We start from the raw sequence: 6000 nt of genomic DNA, 5'->3' as shown, positions 1-6000 counted from the left end.
TGTCTATATACAAGTCAATATCTGTGTGTTTCCCCCCAAAGAAGCTGACAAACCAGCATGAGAAAGAATGAGAAATTCAACCAGAACTCATTTCAGAGCCACTGACTATGCCATTTTCATCTACTGTGGAAAGCTTCAGCAAAAAGATACTGAGGCTATTCTCACGGTCAAGGGAGCCTAGCCCGCTTTTGGGCGATCGTGTGCTTCAACAGAAGCCGCATGGTTCCCAGCAGCTAACCACCCTAAATGCCCCTCCCCTTAGACAAGGTAAACAGAGCGAGCGCTCCATTAACCTCATCCTTTTGCTCTTGTGTTGCTGCAGCGTGTGTGGCGACACACAAGTAGACCCCCGACCAGGAGGCACAAGCAGCCTCCTGAGCTTGGGGGTTTCTCCAGGATTTAAGCAGAACTTAATCTTCAAAATTCACACGTACCTAACAAAATTGTATACCTTTCACATGAAGACTTGATGTGTGAGCACTGCAAGATATTCCCCTCAGGGGATGAAGCCGCTTTGGGAAGAGCAGAAGGTTTCAAGTTCCCTCCCTGGCTTCTCCAAGATAGGGCTGAGAGAGATTCCTGCCTGGAACCTTGGAGAAGCCGCTGCCAGGCTGTGAAGACAATACTGAGCTAGATAGACCGATGGTCTGACTCAGTGTGTGGCAGCTTCCTATGTTTCTATGTTCCTATCCTGGAACTTCCGGGGGCCTAAACCAATTTGCAAACTTTTTTATTTAAAACTGTTACACAAATATTCTAAATAATAACCAACCATTATTTTGATTATTCTGGATATAGCCTTGATTGACACTGCTCTATGAGAGTACAGCAACATCACATTTGTGTCACAGCAGAGAAAGCCCATTGGAAAGCATGGGTTTACTCTTGTGTAACAAAATTGTTAAACAAATAGGCTTACTCTTGTGTAACAATCTTTGTGCAATGGGCACAATTATGCAAATTGAATAAAGGCAGTGTTACTAGGCTGGTGTACTCATGCACTGGATGTCTCTAGCTGGGGATGTCTCTAGACCACATCAGGCATACTTGCATATTTCAAGGCTTGAAATATGGTTCAAGGTCAATGATACTATAGATCCTGAGTTGTGCTGGAGATGTTTGGGCATCCGCAGCAGGGAAATGCTTTACTAAAAAGCAGAAGGTTGCCGGTTCAAATCCTCGCTGCTACTGTATCAGGCAGCAGCGATATAGGAAGATGCTGAAAGGCATCGAGGCTATTCTCATGATCAGGCAAAATCGGGCTAGGGGAGCCTAGTCCGATTTTGCCTGATGGTGTAAACCACCGGGCTTGCAGGTGGTTATTGAAGTTATACTATGAAGTTATTGAAGGCAGAGGGGGAAAGGTTTTAGGTTTGATCCCTAACTCCAATCAGGCTAAAAAACCCTTTTTAATATCACATTCAATATAGACGATGTATAACTGGATTTTACAAAACAGAGCAATAGGAAAGTAACAGTCTGTTGGGGTGTGATATGCAATAATTTTATTTATCAGAAATTTGTTTACGCTACATTTACATCACAAGACCTAAGGCAGTTAACAAAATAAAGATATGAACATAACATGCACGTTCCTACTGCCATTGTCCTGCATTTGGTAGACATACATATAGGAGAAAAGTAGGTTATGTACAGATCACTGCAGTGAACACAGCATGCTGTTACTAACACAGATGGTTTGACAGATGCTCATTGGTAATTTTAACACCTTCAATACACATTTACAGAAGCCCTGGAAAGGGGTGACACCAGGTTTTGTAAGTTCATCTATGCCATGGTAGGTATATTGCCACTTTCATTTTTTTGACCAGCACAGTGCAGTGTCTCCTCAGGAAATCCCCTCTGCATACATTTTAAGGGGTAGCTTTTCTAGAACATCAGTTTTGTGCTTTGATGGCTCTAGATCAGGTGTGCACAACATATGGCCCGGGAGCACGTTCTGGCTGATGGGAGCCATGCTGAAGCACTTTCAGGCAGCAAAAGTGCTCCCACGCAGCTCCCATCCCAGTTGCCCACTTACTTACCTGGCTGGCCCACTTGCTCTGGCTGAAGCAAACTCTGGCTGGGCAGGCAGATGGGATGGAGACACAAGGGAGACCTTTTGGCAGTTTTGGCAGGATCAGCCCTCTCATGGTTCCAGCTGCCACCAGCAAAGGGTCTGGCTCATGTCTCCCATCTTGTAGCCAGCCAGACAGAGTGCCTCAGCCGGGGAGGATCAGTGGGCCGATCCTGCTGCCGCTGCCACAGTGTTCCCTCGCAGCTCCCCATCCCACCTGTCTGCCACCCTTTATCGTTACCAAGGCTACAGCTGCAACCTCAAGGCTAGCACAAACCATAATGTTGTGTTATGTCTACCACCCTGCCACTGATCTAAGTTTTGAACATCTTGGGGTGGGAGGCAGGGCCTGAAGAATGACATATCTAGTAACTCTTACTAACATAATTTTGACAAGGTGTCCGACAACTGATTTTATTATCAATAAATGATATGATACTGCCATGAAATGTCTGCTTGTCTTTCTTCAGTTATATCTTCTTTATATATATTTCTCTAAGGCATACCCATTGCTAATCCCATGCGTAGCAGCTCTCATGAGAGTTTGTGAGCAGCTGCCGATAGTGACGTGGCCGGGCTAGAGAAAGAATATGGTGGCGGTGGTAGCGGCTGGCTGAAGAAAACGGAGGCAGGCAGATGGCCATGGGCGGCGGACAGGCAGGCATCTGTGACTGGCAGGTGGGCAGACAGAAAACGGGGGTGGTGGTGGTTGGAGAGGCAGGTGGGCAGCACAAAAGAAGATGGGGTTGGCGGTAGGTGGGGCAAAAGAAGAAGATGGCAGGTGGGGGAGAATGTGGCGGGGGCAGGCAGGCAAAAAAAGCGGTGGTAGGGAGGTGGGGGGAGAAAGCAGCAGTGGCAGCGAACTAGGGGCACAGATGCTCTGTGCTGGATCAGATTGTGTGTGTGTGTGTGTGCAGGAGACAGGCTTGCAGGGGAAGCCTGGGGAAATAGAAAACAGGGTGAAAGAAAGTGGCAGCAGTTGGGTGGGTGGGGAGTGAAAACTGCAGTGGTGGGGGGCTGAGAACAGAGGGGAAACCAAGTGGGGAGGGGGAAGTACTAGAGGCACAGATGCTCTACACCTGGGACAGCTAGTATATTTATATATGCTTTAATTATTTTACATGCAATAACCAATGTGGTGAAAATGGATCTTAGGCCCCCCACACAGAATCATGATTGGTTCTGTCCCACTGAGGTATTTGAGTTGAGGAGGCCTGCTTTAGAGCTTTGTTTGGCTTCCACTGAGGAAGCGTGATGACATATGCAGTAGGTTTTCTGCCATTCATTATGAACATGTTTTAGCTCAGTGGGCAAACAGATGTTCTTCACAGTCCAAACCTGGGTCAGGCAAGGCTAACTTGGCAAAGAGGCACCTTTTAACGTGGTGATTCTCTTTATTTAGCAGGGGGAGAGTAACTGTCCCTATCCACCCCCAGCACAGTACCTCCAGTGACTGTTGCTGGTATCTATATGATGTTTCTTTTTAGACTGTGAGCCCTTTGGGGACAGGGATCCATCTTATTCATTTATTATTTTTCTGTGTAAACCACCCTGAGCCATTTTTGGAAGGGCGGTATAGAAATTGAACAAATAATAATAATAATAATAATAATAATAATAATAAATGAGGCAGATGAAACAGTGGACCACCTAATCAGCTGTTGTAAAAAGATCACACAGACTGACTACAAACAAAGGCATGACAAGGTAGCAGGGATGATACACTGGAACATCTGCAAAAAATACAAGCTACCTGTAGCCAAAAATTGGTGGGACCATAAAATTGAAAAAGTGATAGAAAATGAAGATGTAAAAATATTATGGGACTTCCGACTACAAACAGACAAACATCTGCCACACAATACACCAGATATAACTGTAGTTGAGAAGAAAGAAAAACAAGTTAAAATAATCGACACAGCAATACCAGGGGATAGCAGAATAGAAGAAGAAAGAAATAAGAAAAATCACCAAATACAAAGATCTACAAACTGAAATTGAAAGGCTGTGGCAGAAAAAGACCAAAATAATCCCAGTGGTAATTGGTGCCCTGGGTGCAGTTCCAAAAGACCTTGAAGAGCACCTCAACACCATAGGGGCCACAGAAATCACCATCAGCCAATTGCAAAAAGCAGCTTTACTGGGAACAGCCTATATTCTGCGACGATATCTATAACCATTGACAATAAAATTCTGGCATCCCAGGTCCTTGGGAAGGACTCGATGTCTGGATAAAACAAACCAGTCAATAACACCTGTCTGACTGTGTAAACAAGAAATAATAAATGAGGCAGTCAGTCAGGGAAGTCAAGGGAGTAAGTAAAGCAGATGGGCAAGGTGAGGCAGCTGGAGACACAACCTCTTAGTAGAGCTGTTGAAGTAGTCAAAGTGCAGGTGGGGACAGAACATTTACATGGCTGCTAGGAGCCCTGTCCCTTTCCTGAAATCCTATGGCAGTAAGTGGGGTGGGTTAGGTTACCTAGGTAACCAAGAGAAGCAGTTGTTAGTGAGAGAGAGGAAGAGGAAGAAGAAGACAACAGGTCTTAAGAGAGACTTACCTGATGGCACAGTTCCTGTAACAGAACTGGAGCAACAGAGACCAGCAATTACAGTGTCAGACCTGACTGAAGCTGCGAGGGAGTTTGGCACTTCTGGAGGTGGGGGAAACTGTCATTTGTGTAACTGTCACTGTTAGTTCATTTATTTCTTTATGTTACAACTGCTTCTTGCTTTTGCCCATAAATTCTGCTAAACTTACCCTGCTTGTTAGAACTCCTTAATTCTGGAAAACCCAAGGCCTGCTACACATTCATTCCATCTCTGGAGCTGGAGCTTGGTTTGGCTCCAGCATCATAGGGATATAGGAAGCTGCTATATACCGAGTCAGGCCATCTAGCTCAGTTGCAAGCAGGAATCTCTCCAAGGTTGCAAGCAGGAATCTCTCCCAGCCCTATCTTGGAGATACCAGGGAGGGAACTTGGAACCTAGATGCTCTTCCCAGAGCAGATCCATCCCCTAAGGGAAATATCTTACAGTGCTCACACTTCTGGTCTCCCATTCATATGCAACTAGGGCGGACCCTGCTTATTTAAGGTCACAAGTCATGCTTGCTATAACAAGACCAGCTCTCTCACAAGGCCTCTGCTCCTGGGGATAAATGACAACATCCCGAGGAGGGGGCTTGGAAGATGGGGCTTGAGGACTTGCTCTGTTGTAGTGACCGGCTCGAAATGCCCTGGTGCTGCTGGTTCTGGCAGGCTATCAGGGGAAAGGAATCCAGATGGACTGCCACTCCTACTGGGACTTGATCTCCTCAGGGTCAATGTCAGGATGAACCCTAGCATTTACAGACATTACTTAGTGGGATATAATTTTCTTTACCAGAGAACAATGCCATAGCACCGGGAAGCTGCTGAAAATTCATCACTGACCAGCTGAAGTGCCACAGCCCCAGAGATACTGTGCCAGCAATCCCAAGAGAGGACATGTATCCCAGAGAAGGCCACAGCTGCTCCCTGCAGGAGTAACTGATGCCTCCTCTCGCATGTTCCTCCTCTCTGGCCTGAACAAGCCTGAACTGCCTGAGAGAGAGAGATTGAGAGAGGTCCAGTTCAGACGTACAAGTTAACTGGAGTTAAGCATGGCTGAGGTTTCAGTTCTTAACTCCAAACTGCACCACAGACGTTCACCAAACGGTGGCCAGCCAAACTCCAGTTGAAGGAGAGGTGAGCCCCTCCCTGCTGCTTGGCCACTGAGGCACATCCCCGCCACCTCTATGGTTGGAGTTTGGAATAGGCACGAAACTGTGGTTATAGCATTAGGGTGTAACACTGCGGTGGCAAAATCTCAGTTGTCAGCGGCAAAACTTAGAGATAACTGAAGGTTCCAACTGGAGCTTGGCAAGGCAAACCAAAGTTAGCTTT

The sequence above is a fragment of the Hemicordylus capensis genome, chromosome 2 (assembly GCF_027244095.1).
Source record: "Hemicordylus capensis ecotype Gifberg chromosome 2, rHemCap1.1.pri, whole genome shotgun sequence".
NCBI lineage: Eukaryota > Metazoa > Chordata > Lepidosauria > Squamata > Cordylidae > Hemicordylus > Hemicordylus capensis.
This window is presented reverse-complemented; position numbering follows the sequence as displayed.